Source organism: Macrobrachium rosenbergii, chromosome 36 (assembly GCF_040412425.1).
Source record: "Macrobrachium rosenbergii isolate ZJJX-2024 chromosome 36, ASM4041242v1, whole genome shotgun sequence".
In the NCBI taxonomy this organism is placed as follows: Eukaryota; Metazoa; Arthropoda; class Malacostraca; order Decapoda; family Palaemonidae; genus Macrobrachium; species Macrobrachium rosenbergii.
Genome location: NC_089776.1, coordinates 29,103,031 through 29,118,913, shown reverse-complemented (window position 1 = coordinate 29,118,913; position 15,883 = coordinate 29,103,031). Strand labels below are relative to the sequence as shown.

General features: G+C 35.4%; 1 long non-coding RNA gene across 1 annotated transcript; it reads left to right on the top strand.

Annotated features, from left to right (window-relative positions):
* Positions 1-528: 528 nt before the first annotated feature.
* On the top strand, positions 529-3,213 carry LOC136856523 (uncharacterized). Its single transcript, XR_010858377.1, has 3 exons — positions 529-729; positions 1,295-1,442; positions 2,475-3,213. It is a non-coding gene; the product is annotated as an uncharacterized lncRNA (long non-coding RNA).
* Positions 3,214-15,883: the final 12,670 nt, after the last annotated feature.

Sequence of the window (15,883 nt, the reverse complement as noted above, 5' to 3'; positions counted from 1 at the left end):
TAAGCCACCACAGGTGGTTAATGTATATATATATATATATATATATATATATATATATATATATATATGTGTGTGTGTGTGTGTGTGTGTGTGTGTGTATGCATATATATATATATATATATATATATACATAGAGAGAGAGAGAGCAAATAAAAAGTCATTTGGTAATATTTATTGCTTAAAATTTTAGATTAAGTTAGGTATCTATGTTTCTTTTAACACCTGGGCAATTTGTTTCACACACTGAAGAATTTTTAGTCTTTATTCAACAAATCAATGATATAATAAATTATTCTGCTATAATGCACAGAGGTCAATTTTATCGACGATCAAGGTCATAAAATCCGGAAATCAAACAGTAAGTGTTGAAGCTCCCAGCGATCATTTACGTTTTCTCCCTAAACAAAAACCCAGAGAGTAGTGTGGTTCGCGTACCTCCACGTTTCGAGAAGGTGACTCCTCGGTCCTTGATGGTGACGTCAACACTAACGCGCTTCTCGATGAACAGGCCTTTAACTACCCACAGCTCAGTGTTGTTTGTAGAGTGACCGTGAGATGTGGTTATACTGTGTGCTTGCTTAGATGATGGTACTTTTCTGTTATGGTTGGTTCCCTGCTAAATGAAAACATTGTATGTGTGTGGGGCTTGCGATTGGAGTTGAGTGGCATGAAGGATTGCACACGTACATGTGCAGACGTCAGTCGGCAGACGGCGCAGGTTCCGTTAAGGTTTGTTTTGTGACTGTTATTAGCTGCGTGTCGACTACTGAGAGTTCTGATAGTTTTTCCCCTTGATAGTATTGGAGTTTTGCGTTTAGCTTTTGTTCGTGGTTTTAGAACTCCAATGAATTATACTTTTAGTGGTTTAGTTTTTATGCCATTTTAATTTAATTTTTTCCCCTTATAATGGAGTTTTCCATTTGGCTTTTGTTGTCTAATAATTCAGTTACTGGTCGATTGATTTTCCTTTTTTCATTCCGAAACCTTACATACAGACCATTAAAATGGATATCATGAACGTTATTAGCCTTATATGCTTGTTCAATATCTCGGCCTAGTTTTCTTAAAGGCCAGAGGTCATTTACTTCACTACAAATATTCTTAATTTTTCAGGGTCAGGTGATCTGTTGATCCAAAAACGTTAGGGTTTAATCTTAATTAATGCACATGTTAAAATCTCGTTTTTTCAAGCTTTAAATCTACCTTGAATTTTGCAACGATATGATTGGTTACAGTAGTAAACTTATTGTGGGAAATAAATCCACTGTTCTGATAAATGTTAAATTTCTTTCAGATTTTCGTTATGTCTGAACCACTTCGTCAATCACGAGTACCACTGTGAGAAAGACCACTGAAATAAAATACTTAGGCCAGTTGAACTCCGTCTCAAGCAGCAAGAAATGGATATTTAATTTCTCTTCGTCTGGCTTAATGCAAACCAGGTAAGGTATTTAAACAAACCGAACAATTTTTTTTACTGCCACCCTTACAGGGGCGGTGGCCCTGTAGGGGTGGAGGCCACTCCCTTAAGTTGTTGCATAGGTCTTGTGACCTATGGTCAGGGGTATGGGAGGTTTTAAACCAATATATTTTTACTGTCACGTGTTCGTTTTCTGGGTATCAGTTTTAGAAGTTACCGTACCTAGAGTAAGATATCTTTTGTTTAAAACGTATTTTAAGTAGTTTAACCAAATTTCAACGCTAAAACTTCTTATTTTTCTAGAGATTTGCAGATTTTAATAAAGACCTTTATCACGTTAGTAGTTTTGTATGTTGTTTGCCAATATAATTCAATGGTTAACGTAAGTTAATAAATATTATTTTTGAGATTTAAATATTTTTGAGATTTAAAAAGTTCAGCGAAACTTAAGTTTTACCTTTACATCTGCCCTTGTCACCTGATGATGGTCAACTGATAAAGGTTATCTTAAATTTTTGTCAAAAAATTTAACTTGCTGGTATCATATTACATAAAATATATTAGAACTTAAAAGATTGAACTTTTAAGTTTTGATGCTTTGCACACTTCACGTGATTAGCTTCCATTTGTTCAGTTAAAATTACCGTAACTCGGTTGTCAATTTATATCAATAAAATCTGTGACCCTACACAATTAGCGATGAAGTTGATAATTTGTTAAAATTAACTAATAAACAGACAAAGAAACTAATACCAGACTGATATGCATTTAACAGACCTATCTAATTTACCTGAATTTTGCTCAGCAACTGACAATGACCATTTAGTCTCAAGTCACTGCACTTGTTAGCACTTACGGGTACCTCTGGTCCCTTGGTTTGTAACTAATCTTTTTCTTTCTGCTCTGATCAGTGTTTTTGTTGCTTGTATTGAGAAAAGTTACATGTATAGTTTGAGCTTCAGTGTAGTGAACCTTATGATTTTACAAGAATCATAATTTAGTTTTTGTAATGTTTAAAAGAAAATATTTCTGCAGCATATTTTTTGCTTTGCAGGATGTTTCCGGGAAGTTTTGTTAATGCAATGAAAGAATGTTATTCAATGAGGTGAGAATGGAGCCTGGTGTCCTTCGCATTATGCTAATGTCCTGCATTGATAGTTCAAAAGTAATTACTTGTACCACAATGTTGAATGATTCACACATACTACGAAAGGTCAAGGTCTTACCTTCAATAGTATAGCAATTATAATTTAGTTTGTTCTTGCCTTTAAATCCCAGTGAAAACTTTTTAATACATTTTAAAACTATTTACCTGGACATTTTGTCTCAAATCCTGTATTTTAAGATCTGTTAAAATGAGAATTTCTTTATAAAGCCATAAGTAAAACCATATGTGCATTACTTTGTATCATTTAATGAAATAATTTTTTGTTTATACTTACTTCGAGACATCTGTTAATTTCTAATATCTAATTATCAAGTTTGGAAATTTATGGTAAACCACTAAAATTTTTGTCGAATTTTACAAAACTAAGCAACGAGTAATTTTTAAATTAATGCTAAATGAATAAATTAATTTATTTTAAATTTTTGAATTAAAGTTTGGTAAATTTATGGTAAACTAAGCAAAATTTTACAAAACTAAATGAATGAAATTGTAATTTTTACTCATTAATTCTAAATTAATTTATATATTTATAGTTTAAATTAAATGTTTGAATTAAAAATTCAAATATTTCGTTCGTGTCACAAGAAAAGTGTTCTGTGAGAAAAATAAAACATTTTAAGGAAAACTTTTGTAGTACTACTGAGTTACCTAATATTGGTTGGCGGGTATTATTGCTTTAGCAGTTTAGCCAGTGGCAAGACTTGAGCATATGAAGGCCTAGGTTGTATTAAGATCTCCCTTTGAGAAGCTGTTTTAAAAGGGAGCACAGGAAGGTTAACTCCATTGTGGTCGACATCGTGGTCGACATCGTGGAATAGTTGAAAGTAAATACGCCTAAGAGCTAAATGATGGTGTTTGTGAAATGGATGTTAAAGGTGAATAAGGCTTCTGTCTATACTATTCACGTAAGGTACTAGTTGGAACAAATCTGTTAAATAGAAAGTGCTAAAAGTTTCGGACTTTTAATCCGAAACTATAAGTACCCAAAAAGATAAAATCCTCAGAATGAACTCTTAAATCAGCCACCCCAGTACTGAACACGGCGAAGGGACATTCCATTTGGCCGACAACAAACAGATGCACCGCCAGTATCAGAATGAGCTTGTTAACATCAGCCACCCCAAATATAAACTTGTTCAAGATAAACAACCTCAGGTACTCTGGGGTTGCTGTTCTTTACAACGTCCAAAGTTTTTTTAACTGAAACTAAAATTGGGAGTAACCTCTAAAACTTTAGACTTAAAGGCAACCTGATACAGAATGCCACTTTTCACTCCCATGGCCATAAACGAAGTTCCTTTGGAAAACTTTTTTAATGAATGAAGGTCGATGTAAGCAAATAGTGGTAAAATTGTTGATTCTAAAACTTGTTTGATGGCTAAAGGAAAAAAGTTACTTAATTCCTAGAAATTACCCATTAGTAATGACAAAATATTAACAAGGGAACCGAAGACAGTTTACTAGTAAAAGACATAATGAAGCTTTCATATCAAACTACCTTAACCTAACATAGTTTCTTAAATGGGGACTTTACAAATTGTTCGGGGCATGTCTATTGTCAGTCTTAATCAAAGCAACTGCGATGTCCTCTCAAGGTTAGGTTTGAGTTTCAAGGAACTAATCAAAGCAACTGCGATGTCCTCTAAAGGTTAGGTTTGAGTTTCAAGGAAGTGTTCCCAAGTACAGTATTTTCATGGAAAGATGAAAATTAACGAAATAAACGGGTTAAATCTAAAATAACATAGGTACGAGTGCCGCCACCTGTTTCATGGCTGGGGAGCTCTTCTCTCTCTGGACCCCAGCCTACACCAGTCATAAGGTGTTATACCTCTCCTCGGCATTTGTTTGTTCCTTGGATATGTCATAAGCCTGAATCAATGACACAAATAAACTAGACCAACTGTTTGATTAAGTGGTTCAGGAGAAGGATAAAAAAAAAAGTGCTTACATTGAAATGGGTTAAGAGTTTAGTCAAATTTTAGTACTTGAAATAACTTCAGTTTCTTCAGACTGCTAAAAGGAGGGATACTAGCGGATTTTCTTTATGAAAATATACGGAGAGCAGTGCGGGTACTTTGGGGCGAACTGTTTTACCTGATATGGTTAACAATAAGATAGTAGTCACAATAGGGAGGTCATTCAAAATAGGAGGATAACTGCGTAAGTGTGATGAAACGGAAAATGGGGTTAAATGACGAGAAACTGGATCTGATTTTAAACCGGTACTGATATTTAGCATGAAAGTGCACAGAAAAAAGACCGAGGAACGCAGGATTAGTAATCAATCCTCATCTTAATGTGACAGTTCAAATAACTGTAGTAGAAAAGACTGCTTCCTACTGAATGTAACCTCTAAAATGAAATATTGAATGTATATACGTTAAAGTTTTGTGCAAGCCAACGCTTAAATGTATCGTTAAAAGTATTTGCACGTACCGATGCAATCAGAATCTAGATTACTGTAACAGTCTGTATGCTCTAACCAAATTGTTTAGGGAAGCAATTGCAGGATTCTGATTGTGAATGGGGTTAGCATCAGATAAACCGCAGGTGAATTTTTGAAATTGCGTTTGTTTTTTTGAGTTAAAGGTCCTTTGGATGTCACTAGTCACTTGTTTTTATTACTTTCCTTTTCAAGACGAATCGCAGGAAAAAAGTCACTAAGTCAATTTTGGTTAACAATGATATTTTTCTTTTTATGTTCAGTCTTTCATGGGAGTTCTCCCATTACAGTGCATTGAGCCTTAAGTTTTGGAAGCCATTACAGAGAACGAGCGAATTGTTTAGCAGACAAGGATTCGATTCCACACCTGTTTTTATATAGTGTCTCCTTCAAGCATACATCCTTGAACTGTATCCGACAGAATACAACCTGTATTTTATGTAATTGTTATGCTCTGTTTTGGATATTTTACATGATTCTCTTGTGACACAAAGTAATTGAGAAGAATGTGTGACGTTAGGCTCGGAAGCATAATTGATCTTTTGCTGTTAGGTACAAGAACGAGGAAAAAATAGCCAGATTTCGGGAAAAAAATGGAAAACATCATATACAAGATTCTTGAATGAAGTGTGACAGTATTTACTGGATGCATAAAGCAGGGGAATGTTATGTTCTTACACACTCAGATGTGTATATGCGAGCCTGTATATGTATACATGCATACATACATACATACATACACACATATGTATATACATGTGTGTGTGCGTGTGTGTGTATTAGTGCGTGTTGTTTTTGTATGTGCATGTCGATGGTTCATTCCAGGTTCATTGCTAGACAATTGGCCTGTAAGTGAAAGTCGAGATAATGGTCATGGGATTAACAATAGAAGACTATACCCTCTGAATGGGTAGGCACATACTTTTGTCTTGCTTTATACATCCATTAAATCCAGTGGCGTTGTGCTCTGGATTTTTGTATGTGATGTTTTCTATTTTTTTTCCCAAAATCTAGCTATATTTTTCCTCCCATTCTCTGCCATTTACATCTCAAGTTTTACTGTGAGTAAAGTCATCAGATATAAATAACCAGAACAAACTCAAACCTCAGCCAATCATTGTCCTCACTTCTTAGTTTGAAAGTTTTTTTCCAACAGGAAACACTTGCTTTAGCTCAGCCAGTACTTGGGAATAATTATTTTAGATATATATTTTAGGCCTTCGCACAAGGTGGGCATCCTATGATATACTCCACTGAGGGTAATGATAAATTTGAGGATAGACAGCTAAAGAAAAGGTCAGCTTCATTAGACTATTTTCTTATGGGTATTTTAATTACGTGATTTCAGTCACTATCATTGCCAATTTTTGCACTGTTCTGTTGTCTAAGTCTTTCAGTATCGATTATTTTCTGAACAATATTACTCTAACTGCGAAGTTCTGCTAAAAAAAAGTATGGTAAAATGTCGAAAAATATCACGATCTCAGCCACAGTTTCACAGTTGAATCTTGGCGTATTTGTATTTCCTAGTGCACTGGCGGGTGGGGACGGGCTAGTGGTGGGGATGTAAGGATTAAAGTCAGTATTGAAAGGATCTTCAATAAAATGATTTTTCTTCGGAGAAATAAATTGCTGAATTGATAACAGGTCTGGGAGCAGTTCCCTGGAAATGACTCCTTCGTAAACTTCTAAATTCTTTCCATATTTACTATTAATTCCTTTTTTTCCATTTTGCCATCCAACCACTCCGACTCCCTCTTTCCTCGTCCAAAGTGCTGAATGGATGAAAAGTGTCACAGTGATTGGCCTTATAAAAAGGTTTTCATAAATCAGTCTTACTCATTTCAGTCAAAAGCACGATTGAGAAATTCGAGGTATGTCGTACCATAAAAAAAAAAAAATTTCGGAGTTTTATGGTTTAATTGATTTCTATCAGGTGTTACAAACTTTCCAAATAATCTCTCTCTCTCTCTCTCTCTCTCTCTCTCTCTCTCTCTCTCTCTCTCTCTCTCTCTCTCTCTCTCTCTCTCTCTTTATCTGGCTTAAAGGAAAATGTTGTTTTGCTGAGGGTCTGTTTTGCATAGAGGGAGGGATAGCATACAAAAGTATGAAGCTAATCAGAAAAAGCTGTCGGTCCATCTGTGTATCAGATCACATGGATATATTTGGGAATATCTAAGACTATCGACAAAGTAAACATAGCATTAGATCCTCTGCAAATCAAACACATTCTCAATTAAGTGCTTATTTTCACAGAGTAGAAATTTAAACTGTATTACTTCAAAAATTTTTGAAGAAGGAAAACTGTAATTTTATCTATGGTGGTTTCACTTTATTTCACTTTGTTTGGTTTTATGTACAGCCCTCCACAGGGATAATTACCTCTCTGGCGGGCCCTTGTACGTTGTCAAAAGAAGGTGCTTCTTGTATTTTATAATTGTGTTTCAGTGTTTTATCGGCAGTATCGCAGCTGCTGCAGAATAGGAGAGTCTTTAGTTCCTCTTTAAATTTGCATTATTCTTGTATGCTCTTCAACTCAGGCGGTATTTGGCGCAGTGTACAATGCTCTCTCGCCTGTTAATTTCTGTTTTGTTTATCAACTTATAAACAGTCATGGATAAACTCTTTTTATAAATGTTTCTCAATCTGTGATATTAAATCTCATACCCGTGTCTTTTTTCAGGCAGTGAATCACCGCTGTGAAACGAAAGCCCAGGTGTGTTTACGTAATCAGCTGCATTAGTGCTTCTGCTTAAGCCTTCCGGTAAGACTCAGATATACCTTTGCCAGTTAATTTCATTAACAACAAGTAAAAAATACGACGAAGTTTCTTCGGCGCAATCGAGTTTTCTGTACAGCCGCCACGGTGTATAACCAAGCCCACCGAAAATAGATATATCTTTCAGTAGTCCCCGTATAATGCCGGATGAACCGCCCACCCCTGAAACTTTAAGCACGACCCGGTGGTGGCCTATCCTATATCGTTGCCAGAAGCATGATTATGACTAACTGTAAACTTGAATAAAATAAAAACTACTAAGGCTAGAGGGCTGCAATTTGGTTTTTTTAATGATTGGATGGTGGATGATCAACATACTAATTTGCAGCCCTCTAGCCTCAGTAGTTTTTAAGATCTGAGGGCAGACAGAAAAAGTTCGAACAGAAAAAAAAAAATGCGGACGGACAGACAAAGTTTTCAGTTACAGAAAACTAAAAGTAAACACGTACAAGAAAAGCATAGAGCATAGAAACTTTGGCTAAAGAAAGACGAATCATTTTGAAACAAATGTAGCCGAATTAATTTGTATATAAAGAAAGGGGGTATCCTTGCGGATGAAGCGTTTAAGAAAAATATTTAATATAGCGGGTACTAATTCCACTGTCCAATCTTATCAAGTAACAAAAAGTAACCTTGCTACTCTCCGGGATTATGTTGTTCATGTGCATCTTGCTTTTTTGTTTTTTCACTCAATTTCATGCAATAGCCTTGATTTTTCTTATTCAATTATATTTTTCTAGTGATTTCACTGTCTTGAAATGTTGCCTGGTTCATTACAACGGCTGTATGAGAACCTTGACTTATAGCCCTTATTGGTAGCACAGGTTTCCGAAATAACCCGCCTCGTTATTTTGGGTGCGTTTCCTAAGCAAAAAGAGTGAATTATTTTATGGGATTGTCTGTAAGTAAAAGTGGAAGGGAACATTCCCTTGACTGTCATGGGAGCGTCAAAGCCTATTAATGTGGATGAGAAATTGATGCACCATTTTAGGATGAACTACGTCGTTCATTTTATTTGTGTACGTATAATGTTAGATATCACACTGATTTGCATGAAGTGCTTTCTCTTTTTTAATTATAATTATACATATATATACACACACATGCATATATATATATATATATATATAAATATATATATATAAATATATATAAATATATATATATATATATATATATATATATATATATATATATATATATATATATATATATATATATATATATATATATATTATACAATAGTATAATATACAGATACAGCAGGAAAAGGTAGAATGTGTGTACAGATAAATCATGGTAAAGTAAAACATCAGTACAAAAGGTAAACCTAAATAAAATTGTTAAAAAAAAAGAGAAAGAACTAGAATATTTCAACTAACAGACCTTATTCCTCGAAGTTCAGTTGCTGTATGAAAAAACAGTAAACATTAGGTGGGGTGTGGTTTAAGCTATATTACAGGGGCTCTCACACCAATGTAATTGAGAGAGAGAGAGAGAGAGAGAGAGAGAGAGAGAGAGAGAGAGAGAGAGAGAGAGAGAGAGAGTTCAAAATTGCGTTTGCATATCGAGTATACACTTTGTTTTTAACTGGCAACGTATCGTAGGGAGACAGTGATTAAGCTCACACTGCTGGTGTTTATGGATTAGTCAACTGAAAAGCTGTTGATTGAGAGCATGTTGAATTCCTTTGTCTTTTGACAGGTGCTTTCTCTTTGTTGATTGTCTGTTAGTTATCCGTTTTCTTATGTCGCATTTGTTATTGCGTTATTTACTCAGTCTTCGGAAATGAAGGTTCTTATTGCACTTTTCTGTTGACGTATAATTCATTTGCATCAGTATTTGAATTTAATTATTTCTTTGCGCTTCACTTTCATTATTTTTGATTTCGAGCAAAATTTTCGGAAGTCCTTTTCTTTCGTATCAGTGATAATGAAACCATACAATCATGTTTGTCATGAAAACTTAAGTCTTTTAAACGAAATCTCTTCATACTTGAAAGGATAAAAAAACCTTCCTTACATTAAGAGATAAAGAACAGTGTTTTTCTTTAGTTTTTGGTAAAAACACATTCCTGTGTAGGGCGCCAACTAGTATCTGACTCAGAATCCATTCCTGATCCTCTGAGCCACTGCGGTAATCTCTTGGGCAATTGCTCTCTGCAACTCTATGGCCTTCGGCGAGTGAATGCCTCTACCCACAAATGGGGCAATATCCTCTCTCTCTCTCTCTCTCTCTCTCTCTCTCTCTCTCTCTCTCTCTCTCTCTCTCTCTCTCTCTCTTTTGCTTTAGCACCTGAATATTTGGATGCTTTATTATCAGTTGCCTTTCGTTTTTGATAGTTTAATTGATTCCTCATTTTTTTTATTCTAAAAATTGAAATGATAATAAAACAGTCATCTGCTACAGCGGGTATCCATAATATTTTATGCAGCTAGAGACACCGGGATATTTGCTGGGACACAAATGATTGACAGCTCTTTGCATCATTCTGCTATTTATATTGATTTTAAAATGCGTGACTAAAATAGTACAGAGAACAGTGCAATACAGGTGAGAGAGAGAGAGAGAGAGAGAGAGAGAGAGAGAGAGAGAGAGAGAGAGAGAGAGAGAGAGAGAAATTCTAAATAAAAAAGGAAGATAGATTTACCTCGTTGGGATGTTAATATATAAACGAAATAAAATTCAGCTTATGTATATACTATATTATATATATATATATATATATATATATATATATATATATATATATATATATATATATATATATTTATTTATACATGCATACATACATACATACATACATACATGTGTGTGTTTGTGTATGATTTCTTGTTAATTTATTCCCTTAGGAAGGTATAATCATTTAATGAGTATTGCCATTTGATTTTAGTAAGCACCTTACTACAGAAACTAGAGACTTATATTTACTTTCACTTTCATTCATACTGTATTTCCCATATCCGTTTTATAACACCTCATTTTTCACTCATAAGTCAATTATTCCTTTCTTACATTTAACTGGCCGGGGAATAAATTAAGTCGTTGAATAACTGGGCAGGTGGAGGAACCTTCGTATAATCAACAATAATCCAGTCGAGATTCGCTCTTTGTGCAGAATCTCTAATGAATAGAACCCTAACAATCAAAACTTTCTCTCAAAGGAAAAATCCCTTTGGGGCACGTCTTCAAGATCTCGGCTCATTCCTTTCAAGAATTTTTACGCCTTTTCCTTCAAATGAATAAGCTAAATGACGAGGTGGTGGTGAATAAGAGAGATGTATGCGTAAGATGCTCAACAGGAGTTAAGAAAGGGTAAGAGGAAAAGCATAAAGGAAATACAAAAAGAAGCGAGAGTAAAAGGAATAACGGAGAGATATCAGAATGAGCAGGATGAGTTTAAGATGAGAAATTGCAAATAATGGAAATAAGAGCAGAGAAAATAAGAGATAGGAACGGATGATCAGTACACAATAATAAGTGCATTCTGGCGTACTATACAGAGAAATGTAAGGAAGTGGAAGAGAAGGAAGAATAAGGAAAACAATAAGCACTCAGTCGACGTTATTGATAGTGACAATTAATCACTTGGGAATAATGGGAAAGCTGGGCCTAATATTTGACTTAACGCTCTCCATCACAACTGCGGAAATGGCTGTCGTAACCGAGGAAACTATAACATCCGCCTCATAATGTGTGGACCTCAAGCCTTATTGCTGGTGTTCGTGGGACAAGTTTGTAGAGTATAATGGGTAAATGAAATGCAGTCACACTTAATAGCCATTGTCAGCAACGCCTTGGCGTTAAATCTTTCATAAGGTACGTGGGAAGCTGAGCTCTCCTTTGGAATTATTTAGCTGATGATATTGGACGAATGTAAAACAGCGCTGGACTAGTGCGGAAAATGTCTCATGATGGTTTTATAATAACGCGGATGATAGTGGATATCTAAACGACCATTTTACTATTATGTCATAATTAAATAACTTTAAGTTACGTATACCTTAGTTTTACCAGACCACTGAGCTGATTAACAGCTCTCCTAGGGCTGGCCTGAAGGATTAGACTTATTTTACGTGGCTAAGAACCAATTGGTTACTGAGCAACGAGACCTACAGCTTATTGTGGAATTCGAACCACATTATAGCGAGAAATGAATTTCTATCACCAGAAATAAATTCCTCTAACTCTTCATCAGCCGGCCGCGGGAATTGAACTCCGACCCATCGAGTGACAGTCTGAAGCTCAACCGACTCGGCCAACAAAGGGATAATACATAACATGGTTGAATGACTTGTATTTTCGTCAGTTGTTATTACTGAAATTAGTTTTTAACTAATGAACCGTTCACTTTATGCTTTGTGCCTTTCAAATAATTTGACCGGTAAAATGAAAAGAAATGAAATTGGTTCCTTCCCCAATGAAGATATTATGTATGAATATCGCAAGACTGTGTCCCTTGGAGAGAGAAATAATAAGAGAAATTTAAAATCAAAGCTCTAAAATAATGTTATTCAGGCGTTAATTATATTTGTTTAAAGTGACTTTAAACATTGATTACTGTTAATATTGTTATCATCATCATCATCATCGATATTATTATTATTATTATTATTATTATTATTATTATTATTATTATTATTATTATTATTATTATTAATTCCGGCAACGCATTTCATGCTTGCTCATTATTTTATTATTATTTTTAATTCCGGCAACGTATTTCATGCTTGTTCATACGTTTATTGATGATTAAGCTGTTTCGGTACTATTATTAATAATATTACTTACTCTTTGAATAGTGTAATCTCCAAAATACATCGTTGCTACGAAGTGCCTTATGATTTTCCCTGTTACCTGTGTTCTCTCCCTATTTGAGCTGCCTCAAGACAGGTAATTCTGGGTCTTCGAGGAGAGTAAGCGGAAAAAGGTTAAGTGATTTAAGGAGACGCACCATCCATAAGTAAAATGATCAATTCCAATAACCAAATTCAACCTCTGCTTAAGATCACGAGGTCGGGGGGCACCTGGGCACGTGCCTCCCCCCATGAAAAATAATGACTAAATTATAATATTGAAGATTTAGATAATGTTAACATGAATGACAATTATTATAAAAATGGGAAAAATAATAAAATCTTTTATAGAAATAAAATTTTGAGGAAAAAAATATTAAAAATAATTTTATTGATGATAATTATGGGTTCGGTATTTCCTGAGAACAAGCGATTGCTGTCCATTTCATAATTTCTACTTAAATACTGGATGATATGCTGAAGAATGTATATTATACTATTATATATATGTATATGTATATATTTATATATATGTATGTATGTATAATATGATAATTGGTAATAATGAAAATTGCCCCCATGAAATTTTCTGGATCCGCTAGTGCTTAAGGTTGTAATCAGATAGTCTCTCCGTTTTTCGTTTGTTCTTTAATTTACATTTCCTCTTAAGATGTACCTTTTGTTACTAGAAATCTCCAGCGTATAGAAAGGGCATTTAAAACTCTTCATTGCCATTGATATCCTTCCGTCACAAGACCAAGGAGTTAATAAATCAAAATTTAAGAGCACCAGAAAAAATTAAGAAGTTTTTGCTGAACACTCACCCTCTTTACGTCTTTCAGAGAGAGAGAGAGAGAGAGAGAGAGAGAGAGAGAGAGAGAGAGAGAGAGAGAGAGAGAGAGGAGTATGTTATTGATTAAGATCGATAACCAATGAATTACCTGTGCAGGGGCTGACATGTTTACAACCATGAAGTAATTGCCTGATAATATGACCACGTTTTTTTCTATGGATGTATTCGCCTCTGTCAGCGCATTGCAGATATCAGAATGTCCAACTGCCGGAGACTCACGCAGATATATATATGTGTGTGTGTGCATGTATGTATGTACGTATGTATGTATATATAAACCACGTACACATGAGTATTTGGTAGAATCCACTAACAGGTTTTCGGAGCAAACAAATCAAGATCTTTTTCATCGCAAGAAATCTCGATGTCAAGCGCCAAAGAAATCCCGAGCCGCGGTTGCATTGAATATTGGATGTGAGCCTTTTTATTCCTCCCTTCCGATCAGGGATCCCTCAAGAGGGTACGTATTGACCAGAGTGCCTCTTGAGGTACAAGCCGCAGGGGAATGATGATAGACCTGAAACTTATTGAGGCTTTTAGTTTTCTGAAAAGAAAATTATTATGCTGGCTTTGTCTGTCCGTCCGCACTTTTTCTGTCCGCCCTCAGTTCTTAAAAACTACTGAGGCTAGAGGGCTGCAAATATGTATGTTGATCATCCACCCTCCAATCATTAAACATACCATATTGCAGCCCTCTAGCCTCAGTAGTTTTTATTTTATTTAAGGTTAAAACCTGCCATAATCGTGCATCTCTCAGCGATATAGGACAGGCCACCGCCGTGCCGTGGTGAAAGTTTCATGGTCCGCGGCTCATACAACATTATACCGAGACCACCGAAAGGTAGATCCATTTTCGGTGGCTTTGATTATACACTGTACAGAAAACTCGATCGCGCCGAAGAAACTCCGGCGCAATTTTTACTTGTTTCTCCTCGAGTTGGATTTGTATTACTTTCGGATCATTTTAATTTTTGCTTCCCCTGAAAGAACATTATCCAATCAATTGTGGCACTTATTAGCGTCTTAGCGTAGATCACTCGAGCAACTGCATTTATGCAAGTGTAGTTACAGGATTTAATATTCCTAATTTTAGTTTTGCATATTATTCTTAAAAACTTAACAATGAACTCATTCTCTTCTTAAAAAGGAAGATTACCCGTCGATTTAACGGTGGCATAAAGCTTTTTATCTTTTATTTATGCGAATAAAAATGTTTTCGTTCAAATATAACCTAAAACCGTAGGGAAACCAGAGTAGCAAGTAAAACCTTCAAATGTTTTTGGGGAAAGGAAGACTGTCCATAAAACTAGAAAGGAAAAAGATATGATTTATGGACAGGTGCGAACAGGGGCAGGGCGATGGGATGGTTTTACTGGACTGCTGTGAACATTGTGTGATCCACTCTTCGTATCGATGAACTCTTTCTTGTCATTACAATCCGGTGCTGATATCTGTAGGGGCAGATTGGTGAGTGATCTGCCTAACAATTTCTCTCTCTCTCTCTCTCTCTCTCTCTCTCTCTCTCTCTCTCTCTCTCTCTCTCTCTCTATATATATATATATATATATATATATATATATATATATATATATATATATATATATAATATATATATATATATATATATATATATATATGTGTGCATGTATGTATGTGTATGCGCGTTTGGAATTGCATATATTGCCTTATCGTGAATCCCAAGTTGGCACAGATGAATATAGACAGTAATGAGGATATCACAAACAAAGAGAGCAAGTGGAGCAAAAATAAATTCTCATGGTCTCAGAAGAATTAACATCTAATATTCACTACGTACGGAGATTGCGAAGTTTCATAATCTTCTGAAAATATCTGCCATATTGCGTAAAATTTATAGTTTAGCGGGCTTAACTTTAATCCTCATTTTGTCTATTTCGGATACTGGAAGTTACCCCCTGTTCTTCTTATTATTCTCTGCGTCTGGCAGCGATATAGGACAGGCCACCACCGTGCCGTGGTGAAAGTTTCATGGTCCGCGGCTCATACAACATTAGCTGCTTCCCCCAAAATGTTCAGCACTAGTTGATACATGAGGCCGGAGCTGCTCAGTGCTGTGTTGCTGTGACGATTTGCTGTGACGCCTTTCAGTTCCATTCTAAATATTTCATCACAATACTTCAGCGAAATATATATTATAGTTTCATTGACCGACATATGACTACATACAGTGATACAGTGTGTGTGTGTGCGTGTGTGAGTGTGTGTGTATACTTGTGTATGTGTGTGCGGATGCGGCGTAGAAGAGCAAAAATGTATGAAAGGGGATTTGTTTAATTAGGGAAAGACGGATGATTAAACACTGAGCATACACTGGTGAAAAGCAAGGTGTGCGCTCATCTACATGGTGGAGAACTGGGTAGCGTTAGCGATTGTTCTGTCACAGAG